The sequence below is a fragment of the Chenopodium album genome, chromosome 3 (genome assembly GCF_948465745.1).
Source record: "Chenopodium album chromosome 3, dcCheAlbu1.1, whole genome shotgun sequence".
Classification (NCBI taxonomy): Eukaryota; Viridiplantae; Streptophyta; class Magnoliopsida; order Caryophyllales; family Amaranthaceae; genus Chenopodium; species Chenopodium album.
In genome coordinates this window covers 20,520,716-20,532,123 of record NC_137836.1, presented here as the reverse complement: position 1 = coordinate 20,532,123, position 11,408 = coordinate 20,520,716, and the positions used below count along the sequence as shown (strand labels likewise).

Here is an 11,408-nt window from a genome sequence, read left to right as displayed (position 1 = left end):
TTATATATTTTTTTAATTTCATTTATTTTTGGACCAATGACAAGCTGACACATGTCATGGTGACTTCTTATTAAAGGTTGTCGACTTTTATTGACCGGTTGAGATTATTGTACCAAAATTGTCCAAAGTTGGGATTATTGTACCAAAATTAATGAAAGTTGGGATTATTTTTTATAATTTTTCCTTTAATTTATAGAAATTCCAAATGAGATGATAAAGAAATGAAGAAATTCAAACTTTATTCTTAATAGAAATTTTAATTAAGAAATGCGAACTTGTATTATATTACTTGCTTGAATTTAAAGTCAAAAGCTCTATTGTGTGACATTACAATTGTTTGTAGGTTGGTCACCTTGGCGAATCTTATGACGAATGGGTACACCAGCCTATTGTTAGTAACGAAGGCCCTCGTTTCTTCGAAAGTGATTTTTGGGAGGTATTCGTCTCTAATTTCTTAGATATATTATGTGTTCTTATTTTTCCTTTTAACTTCACCCTTGAATACATATTTAGGCAACAATTGATTAAGGTATGCCTCTATTCTATGAAAACCCTTGAATGCATTCAGGTTCCTGACATGTATTTCCTTTATACAGTTTCTAACCCTAACTGTGTGGTGGGCTATTCCAACTATCTGGCTTCCAGTTGTGTGTTGGTGCATCTCCATGTCTATACGGATGGGTCACACTCTTTCTGAGATTGGACTACTGGTGATTTTTGGTATTTTTGTGTGGACATTTATTGAATACACGTTACATCGTTTTCTCTTCCACATTAAAACAAAGAGCTATTGGTTAGTTATGTCTCGCCTATCCTTTTAACTTTTAACTTCTATTTGATTTGATAAAAATGACGGAATTGTACATCTCTTTGGTTGCTCTTTTATCTTCTCATGTGATTTAGTAATGTATGGTTGTACTAATGTATAGTCTTTATTCTTCTCAAAAAAAAAAAAAAAATGTATAATCTTTATAGGGGTAACACTATCCATTATCTTATTCATGGCTTTCATCACAAGCACCCTATGGATGGCTTGCGTCTTGTTTTCCCTCCTGCTGCAACAGCAATCCTATGTTTTCCGGTTAGTTGTTTCTTAATTATGTTTTTGGAAAGATTATATTGACACTCAAATTGATTCTAGTTAATATTACTACTAATTATATAAGCAACCATTTTGAAACAATTTGTTGTAGCTTCTAAATACATGAAATTATTTTTGTTGTTTTAATAATGGATTGTTATTAACGCATTATTACTGAGGCTTTATTCTCCTCACCTTATTCTATTTATTCTAAAAAAAGGCATATCAGATTGTACCAAACTAGTAGTTCTTCTTTTTTCAGTTTGCTTATTGTTGTATATTTTAAATTTTGCTTGTGTAAAAATGATGTAAATAGAGATAAAAAAAAAAAAAAAAAAATAGAAAATTCGAAAAATAATGCGCAGGCTATTCGAAGTAGTTTAGCACCTGACTTAAGAATTCACCTTAAAGACAAAACCCTCAATGCAGTTATGCAGGCAAGTAAAACTTGATAGCAATGTTAGGTATTTGTTTGGGAGGACTCTTGTTCTATTTTTGATGATAATTCTTTGTTGCCTTATTCTCCCTATTCACTTCAAGACTATGTTTATTAACATGGCTGTGATGTGGAGTGTAATTTCTATAAATCTCGTATCGCATGGACAAATCATTAATCATGAAATTAAATATCATTTCATTAATTATTTGGCTTTTTGTCTACAACTGCTTCCAGATTTTGGGTAGAATATACATACTTGATATATCTCTGGAACTTAATATGATTTGTTCTACTGCAATGCCTTACAAAGTCTCGGGATATTTGGGTACTTTAGTTACCACTGTCCATACTCCATAGCAGAAAGCGTTAAATTTCATATTGCATTCACATCCTATTTTGATAGTGATAATTACTGTTGATACACAAATTAACACTGTGTTTGGATAAAAAAAAGGAGGAAGGAAAAGAAGGGGAAGGAGGAGGAGAAGAGGATGGGAGGGAAAGGGAGGGGAGAGAAGAATGTTGAATTTTCCTTCCAAATCTCTCCATTGTTGAAGGGATCAATTTCCAACAATTTAATCCTTCTATTTAACTCTCCTCCAATTCCCTTCCTTCCTCATTTGTTATCCAAATGAAAGATATATATTCCATCTTTTCATTTCCCTTCCCTTCCTTTCAATTTCCTTCAATCCAAACACACCTTAAGGGAATAGGGTACCGTAGTTAGTGGGTCATATGTAAGAAAGTTTAGGAAAAAATTATTATCGGGGACGTTTGTGTAAGATTAGTGTTAGAAGTGGTGTTCGTAGAAAAAAGTTAAAAATAAATGTTGCTAGTAAGTTAGGTGGGGAATAATTCGCCATAAAATAGGTATAAAGTAAAAGTGTAACGAACAAAAAAGGAACTTATTATGTGGATGGAAAATGCAACCACTTTAAATAGAAGGGAAACAATTATATTTCTTTAATATAGAATAGTCTAGTCTTATCTTATAGAGACAAATTGTGATTGAGAAACAATTGTAGCGAGGCAATAGACTAGAAGCTAGGTGAAACATATTACCATCTTACATACTCTTTAAACCTAAATTAACAGGAGGTTAATCTGAAAGCAAGTGCAAAGAAATGATACCCTTGAAAAGAGCTATAATGGTACCAAGCTATAATTTATGAATCAAACAGATGGGGTCGAGGGAGGTAGAGGGGAATAATATGTAAATTAGTTTGACTGTATATATTTCACCGTATAGAACTGAAAAATATTTTCAGCACAGGATAATTTGAAATGTAACTCATTAGTTGAAATGAATTAAACCTCATGCTTAATGGTTTATTATAACAACTTTTCTACCCTTTTTCTCTCTCTGATGACCATTTTATAACAACGTAGATTTGATTGGTATACAGATTTTGGACTAGTGCTAGTTTTGTCTCTGATTTTCGTTTCTTTTCCAGTTTTGGAATTTGGTCAGGATCTTTGCAACACCATCCACTACCCCCGCCATTTTTGGAGGTAGCTTATTGGGATATGTAATGTATGATATCACTCACTACTATCTACATCACGGGAAGCCATCTAATGACGTATCAAAACATCTAAAGGTATGCTTACAGCTTACTTTTATCCTTATACTTGAACACTGGATTATTTTTAGATTATTTTTATTTTATTTTATTTATTTATTTATTTATTTTTTTGAAGAAACTCCGCCAGTGGGTTTCCCGCTGCCAGTCCCAAGCCTGGATAAAGGAGGAGGGTTACGGTAGGCCAGTGACAGCCAGTATAAAACTTCGTCACATCCCATGACATGAGCCAAACAGATATTTTCGTGGGGGCGTTCCCTACTCAGCGACGCGCTGCACTTCCTAGACCCGGGTGTAGTGATAAGTATGCAAGGGTTGCTAGGTCGTCGCCCAGAAGCGACGCGCCACATTGCCCGAGTGTGGTGTCAAATGAGCAAGGGCGTGCCATTGGGGCGTTCCCTACTGAGCGACGCGCTGCACTTCCCAGACCCGGGTGCAGTGATAAGTATGTAAGGGTTGCTAGGTCGTCGCCCAGAAGCGACGCGCCATATTGCCCAATTGTGGTGTCAAATAATCAAGGACTTGGAGTTGGGATCAGGAGGGAGCGTGGGAGAAAAGAATTTAGTTTGCGGATTGGTTCTTGGAATGTGGGGTCTCTTACGGGAAAATCAGCAGAATTGGTAGAAGTAATGAAAAGACGACGCGTGAACATCATGTGCCTCCAAGAGACAAGATGGACAGGAGAAGGAGCTCGAGGCTTGGTTTTGGGGTATAAGGTATGGTATGTTGGGCAAGAAACGAGCCACAGAACAAGGAATGGTGGAGCTAGGAACGGAGTTGGTGTGGTTCTCGATGAGAGGTTGGCAAAAGAGGTGATCGAGGTCTATCGGAAGAACGATAGGTTGATAAGGCTGAAGTTGCTATGTGGCAAGGAGATTGTGAATGTTATCAGTGCTTATGCTCCCCAAGTGGGTTTAGATGCAGAAGAGAAACGACAATTTTGGGAGGACCTAGACGAGGTGGTGCAGGGTGTCCACCACTCAGAGAAGTTATATATTGGAGGGGATCTAAATGGGCACGTTGGGGCGAGCCGAGATGGCTATGAGAGTGTCCATGGAGGCTTTGGGTATGGGCAGAGGGACGCCGGTGGTGAAGCTATTATGGATTTTGCCCAATCATATGATTTAATTTTGGCTAATACTTGGTTTAAGAAGAGGGATTCACACTTGATAACTTTTCGGAATGGAGCAAATGCAACTCAAATAGACTTCCTGCTCACAAGGAGCATAGATAGACAAAGTTGCATAAACTGTAAGGTTATCCCAGGGGAGAGTGTGGTCACCCAACACCGGCTATTGGTAATGACTATTCGTCTGAAAGAGAAGGCGAAGAAAAAAGTTAGACAAGAAGAACCAAGGATAAGATGGTGGACCCTAAGGGATGCAAAAGCTAAGGTTTTTACAGAAAAGGTAATTGAAGAAGCGGATTGGGATGGAGAGGTGGATCCGGACATGACCTGGTTACGAATGAAGAACTGTTTCCTAAGAGTGGCCAAAGAGGTCTTAGGGGAAGTAAGGGGAAGAACTTCGGTACAGAGAGATACTTCGTGGTGGAATGAAGAGGTGAAAGCAGTAATTAAGCAAAAAAGGGAATGCTATCAAGCCTTAGGAAAATGTAGGAGTGATGAAACCTTTGCAGCGTATAAGGAGGCTAAGAGTAAGGCAAAGGCAGCTGTTCGCCAAGCAAAAGAAAAGGCATATCAGGAGGTTTATGAAAAGCTTGATTCCAAGGAGGGAGAAAGGATCATTTATAAGATGGCAAAGAGAAGACAAGAGGCAAGGAAGGATATTGGCATGGTGAAGTGTGTCAAAGATAAGAACCAAATGGTCCTAGTGCAAGAGGAGGGCATCAAGGACAGGTGGAAGGGGTACTTCGATGAATTATTTAATGGAAGTAATGGAGTTGTGATAGGAGATACCTCTATGAGTGATGAAGAAATCAACATGGAGTATGTGCGAAGGATTAGGAGAGTAGAGGTGGAGATTGCACTGAGGAAGATGAAACCTAAGAAGGCGGTTGGCCCTGATGGGGTACCGATAGAGGTGTGGAGGTGTTTGGGTAAGATTGGTATTGATTGGTTAACAAACCTTTTCAACAAGATATGGACGGCTACAAGGATCCCACAAGATTGGAGGAAGAGCACCTTGGTCCCGGTTTATAAAAACAAAGGAGACGCTCAAGATTGTTCTAACTATCGAGGAATTAAGCTTATGAGCCATACTATGAAGTTGTGGGAAAGGGTGATTGAACAAAGGTTGAGGGCATGCACAAGCATTTCAGATAACCAATTTGGTTTTATGCCTGGGAGATCTACTATGGAGGCAATCCATTTGATAAGACAAATGATGGAGTTTTATAGGGTAAAGAAGAAAGATCTTCATATGGTCTTTATTGATTTAGAGAAGGCATATGACAAGGTGCCAAGAGAGATACTTTGGTGGGCAATGTTGAAGAAAGGTATCCCACGAAGGTATGTAGACCTAGTTAAGGATATGTATCGGGATGTGTCAACAAATGTGAGGACATGCGGAGGGTTGACAAAAGATTTCCCTATTACAATCGGATTGCATCAAGGGTCTGCATTAAGCCCTTTTCTTTTTGCAACGGTTCTAGACGAATTAACTAGACCAATTCAAGATGAGGTTCCATGGTGTATGCTGTTCGCAGATGATATCGTTTTGGTGGATGAGACTAAGGATGGGGTTAATGTCAAGTTGGAGCAATGGAGGCAAAGGTTGGAATCTAGAGGGTTTAAGCTAAGTCGGAGTAAGACTGAATATTTGGTATGTCGTTTTGGCACTCAGAGGGGGACAAGCAATGAAGTGGTGAGTTTGGATGGAAAGGATTTGACCATGAGTGAATGTTTTAAGTACCTAGGGTCGATCATCCAGAAGAATGGTGACATTGATCAAGACGTGACCCACAGGATTAAGTCAGGGTGGCTTAAATGGAGAGCGGCCACGGGAGTGCTATGCGACCGCAGCATTCCCTTAAAGTTGAAGGGAAAATTCTACAGGACTGCCATAAGACCAGTGTTGCTCTATGGTACAGAATGTTGGGCTTCTAAGAAAGAGCATATTAAAAAGATGGAGGTTACGGAAATGCGCATGTTAAGGTGGATGTGTGGAAACACTTTAAGAGATAGAATCAGAAATGAGGTTATTCGCAAGAAAGTAGGTGTGGCGGGCATTGTAGATAAATTAAGGGAAAATCGTCTGCGTTGGTTTGGACATGTAAGACGGAGACCCGAGGGTGCACCGGTGCGAAGAGTGGAAGAGTGGGACCATGGAGGGATTAAACGAGGAAGAGGGAGACCAAAGATGACTTGGTTGGAAGGAGTGAGGAAGGATATGAAGTGCATGGATTTACGTGAGGATGAAGTTTTGGATCGTAAGGGATGGAGGAGAAAGATTTATGTTGATGACTACACGGAATAATCAAATTTGGTTCATGTTAGCCGACCCCACTTTTGGGATTAAGGCTTTGATTGATTGATTGATTGATTGATTGATATTTATTTTTTTGAAGAACACTGGATTATATGGCAAAGTCAATTTATATCAAAATTCATTTTATGGGTCACTTGTCATATTAGAAATATTTCAAAGGTTCTCGAGAAAGTTGGGATCACGTTTATGTCCTAACTACGTGTGATGGACTAAACTTCTCTAAAACTTATATTCTGTTGTGAGATTGTTCTTGGATTGAGTCTATTACAATGTGTAATGATTTCGTTCCCGTTTCAGAGATATCACTTGAATCATCACTTCTGCATTCAAGACAAGGGCTTTGGCGTAACGTCGTCAATGTGGGATAAAGTGTTTGGAACACTACCGCCTCAAATTAAAAAACCTCTCAGGATTGTAAATAAAAAAATATGATCACTCGTACCATTGTTCTTCCATCTTCTTCACCCTGATCTAGATTGTCTAGGGAAAAAGATTTAAGTTTTTGTGCTCATTTTTGTATAAACAACTGAGACCGATATATTATCATTGTTTATTTATGGAATGGAAAAAAAAATATTAATAAAAAATTATCTTATTTTACGCTACGTATTTCTCAAATATTTTGGTGGTAGAATCTCCTAGATGGGGCCAGGTTTGTTGGGATGCTAAATGACTGTATTTAAGAGAAAGCGTAAATGAAATCGGCGAGTAATTTTTATTATTTCCTCCGTTACAGATTATGTGTAACGATTTGACATAACGAAGAGAGGAAAGATGTCTAATCGTTGTACATGACCTGTAACATAGGTAGTATTAAAATGTCTTATGATTTTGATTGGAGAAAGTTTTCGTTTATGTGAGGAGGGGTAGCCCACGTTGGGGATCGCATTTCCTCTATGCTCTTAATCCTTTAAAAGCCTAGCACTTTACACCTGTTAGAGTGTGTTAAGATTTGAATTCCTGACTAATTGGGAAACCTTAAATGAGAATTGAATCCGTCATTACTTTTTTGTTATACGAAACCAATAGAGAGTCGAAATTGAGTTTTAGGGAAACTCATAAATCTTGTTCATACCTTTCTCCTAGGTAGTGTTCAATGGATAATAAGCATGAATCATAAGTTTCCACATGCCCAAATTGGTCTACTAAACCAGAAATTAGTTCGGGAGCGAGGGTACTAGAAAAACATTCTCTTTGAGAATCACAATCTTAGACCTGCTACTACGACCTCTAGTACTAGCTCTTCCATTTTCACAATTTCATTACCAAGTAATATGCAACACGATTCCTAAAAACTAAGTTGATTTTACTTACAAAAATTAATCACAAAAAGTCTACATTGCAATAATTGTCGCAATTCTTTTTAACCAAATTCGTTAAAGGAACAAATTAAAAAATGAATGATATTCGCCTTAACTTAGGTGATAAAACAATAATATAATTATTACAATTCTAGTCTTTAATTAACAAAAGAATACTACGTGAATTGATTAACTAGAGTTTATTTAAAGTGATCAAACAACACTAATTAATTGATTAAAGTTATTTTAAACAAAAAGAAAAAAGGTAATTGATCTAATGGTCTGTTCTCATTGACTGAATTCAGCTGAACTGAACTGAATTGAACTGAGCTGAACTGAACTGAACTAAACTAAACTGAACTGAAATGAATATTTTATAAGAGAAGAAAATTAGGAGCTGAACTGAACTGAACTGAATTTCAACGTATGAGAACATGCCCTAAGTGCTCAGGAAACTAACCATTCTCCTTTGTTTCATAGATCTCTATTTTAGATGTTTATGGACCTTCCTTCTTTTTTCGTACCTACAAGGATTTAATGGAATAAATTAGGGTTGGAGAGTATTTGGGAAGATAGGAGAAAATTAGTATGATAGTAAGAGGGTTTGAGAAATTAGGGTTTTCAGAACTTTAGGGTTTAAAATTTGATTTTTCTATTTTTTAAGTCTAAGCGAATACCCCTATTAATAAGCGTAGGAATCGAGGTTTAGGGTTTTAGATCCACGGGTTCAAGGGGCACGTAAAACTTTTAAAGTCGGGCTAGAGTGTCGTGCGCAACGTTAAGACTTGCGTCCGGCTGGCACGCGCAACTTTGAAAGTATTGCACGGCGCGATTTGCCTTAAATAAAAAAAAAATGTGTAGTTATAACTTCCATAACTTTTGATTACAAAGTAAGATTAAGGTAAATAAGATAGCATTGGAAACCTATGAATGTTTACTTTCCAATGTCGTTAAAATTAGTTTAAAATATGTTAAGAATCAAAATATATGGTCATTTTAATGAAAAAGTGTCGGGTTTAGTATTTTAATGATAACTTCTTCATTTTAACTCAGAATCGAGCTTATACAATACAGTTGGAAAGCTCTTTGAAAGGTATATCCAACTGTATAGTCCTTCAATGGATATTATGTTCTTAACTGTCCTACTTACTCGATTTTCCACAATGTAAGTTCAATTTAATCCAATCATTGCATTTAACACGTTTGGGTCCGTTATTAATCAAGATTGAACATGTATGAGAACGTTTTAGTTCCAATTAATAATATAATTTGGTTTCAAATATGGGTATTAAGTTACTTTATAATGCATTTCGGAGTCTAAAAACACTTCAACTTTGATTTAGCATGAAGAACGAATTTTTGTAACATTATTGAACTTCTCGTCGAGACAGGAGGCCAAAAGTAAGTGTCTACACCTTGCTTATTTTTAGGTATTTAGTCACTACTAAATTTTTTTTTAATTTTCCTTTCCTCTCTTTCAAGTTATTTGTCACAAAATTAATTTTTTGAATTAGTCACACCAGGCCAAAAATCCGTTGTCAACCTTTACTTTCTCCCTTTCTCCCCTCACCCTTTTCCCTTTTCTATTTAATTGCAACCCATCACCCAAACCCAATAGATACATTGAAGGAATTATAAACAGTGACTATTTCATTAAGCAACCTTTGGTTATATACAAGATTCAGCAGCATCAAGTTAGGAACTAACTAGCTACAATGAAGGGCTAAGACTGAGGCTAAATATACACCTAACAAATATAACAAACATACAAATCAGAATATCTCACAATATATTCTAATACACCCCGTTAGTCAAAGCGGGAGGAGGACGAACGCTTAGACTATCTCGAAAATCTTCAAATAATACTCGTGGTAGTCCCTTAGTAAAGATGTCCGCAATTTGGTGCCTAGATGGAACATGGAGGACTCGAACATCACCCCTAGCTACCTTCTCACGAACAAAAAGAATGTCCATCTCAATATGCTTGGTACGTTGATGTATTACTGGATTACCCAAAAGGTAAATAGCACTCACATTATCACAATATACCAAGGTTGCCTTTTTAATCGGACGATGTCACTCCAATAATAAATTACGAAGCCAACATGACTCTGAAACCACATTGGCTACACCCCTGTACTCCGCCTCAGCACTAGACCTGGAAAGAGTAGGTTGGCATTTTGATGACCAAGCTATCAAGTTATCACCCAAAAATACATAATATCCGGACATGGAACGCCTCGTATCAGGACAACCACCCCAATCAGCATCGGTATAGGATACAAGTGTAGAAGTAGATGATGTAGCGAATGATCTGTTTAAGATCAGTCATATGAGTATCCTTCGGATCATGCATGTGTAAGCATACCTGTTTTGGGTGTTTTTGTCCCTCAGGAGAGTTACGTCACAAAGATTGGTCCGGCTGAGCTGTACCTGCAAAACCAACGGAGACTCCGGGTGGTGGAGCTCTGCCTCCGAAGATCAAGTTTGTAACTTGAAAGAGAATAAAGAGTACGGAAATTTAGGTGGGGATCTGCTTGGATTCCAAGCTCAAGTGTTTCTCTGATGAGAGAGAAAGTAGGTGTAATAAATGATTGAATGTGTCCCTAAAATGGGGAAATATCTCCCTATTTATAGGGTCCTTGGTAGGAGTGCCCCTACCTAGGTCACTTGACCTAGATTTTAGTGGGATGCGCCGAATTACGGCGCTTCTTGGGATTTGGGCCCTTGAAGGTCGTCATTTCAGAAACTATCTGAAGGGGACACGTGTCAGGAGGCTATTGGGCCACTTGGGCCAGCTTGAACTTGACACGTGGCCTTCTCTCATTAGTCCACATGTCTAGGGTATTTTTACCCTAAACATTTTCCCCTCACAAGGGTCACGTGAATGTCACGTGATGCCTTTGACATGTGTCCACCTATCAAAGGTGAACAGTAACAACGGCTAGTAAAATTTGAAATTCAAACGGGGATGCCCCCGTTTTCACCTTCTATAAATAGAAGTTTACCCCCCCTTCCCTTCTCTCACTTCAATTTCATTTGACTTTCTAGAGAGAGAAAGAGAGATTTTTAGAGAGAGATTCTCTGCTTCCGTCTGCATCAAATTTTCCGGATTTCCGTGTGCTAACCTTGAAACACCCGGTCACCGTCTGTAGCAGTTTTCAGATTTTCCAGAGTCAAACGCAAGGTAACCGCCTGTACCATTTTTAGCTTTTCTTTTCCAACTTGTATTCATTCTTTTTTCCGTCTGTATACATAGTCTTAGAAATAAGATGAGTTCTCAATCCACACACTCGGCACTGCCTAGGACACTCAGCCGGTCTCCTGGAACGGTTGAGTATAGAACAGGAGGTGCCTATTCTGGACTGTTGGAACTGCTGTGCTCATCTCCGAATTCCTCCCTCTCTATGTCTATGCAAGACACAATGGCCAGAGTCAAACAAACGGCCAGAAAGTCTAAGAGTCTGCGTACTATGGAAGTGCCTGCCGACGAAGATGTTCCGGATGGGGAACATGAGGATTTGGAGGGGAGCAACAATTCTGATGAAGAGGCTC

General features: G+C 38.1%; 1 long non-coding RNA gene across 1 annotated transcript; it reads left to right on the top strand.

Moving 5' to 3' along the window:
* The first annotated feature begins 622 nt into the window (after positions 1-622).
* LOC145612482 (uncharacterized) lies at positions 623-6,933 on the top strand. The gene is made up of 3 exons (XR_014106615.1): positions 623-1,081; positions 2,975-3,121; positions 6,850-6,933. It is a non-coding gene; the product is annotated as an uncharacterized LOC145612482 (long non-coding RNA).
* Positions 6,934-11,408: the final 4,475 nt, after the last annotated feature.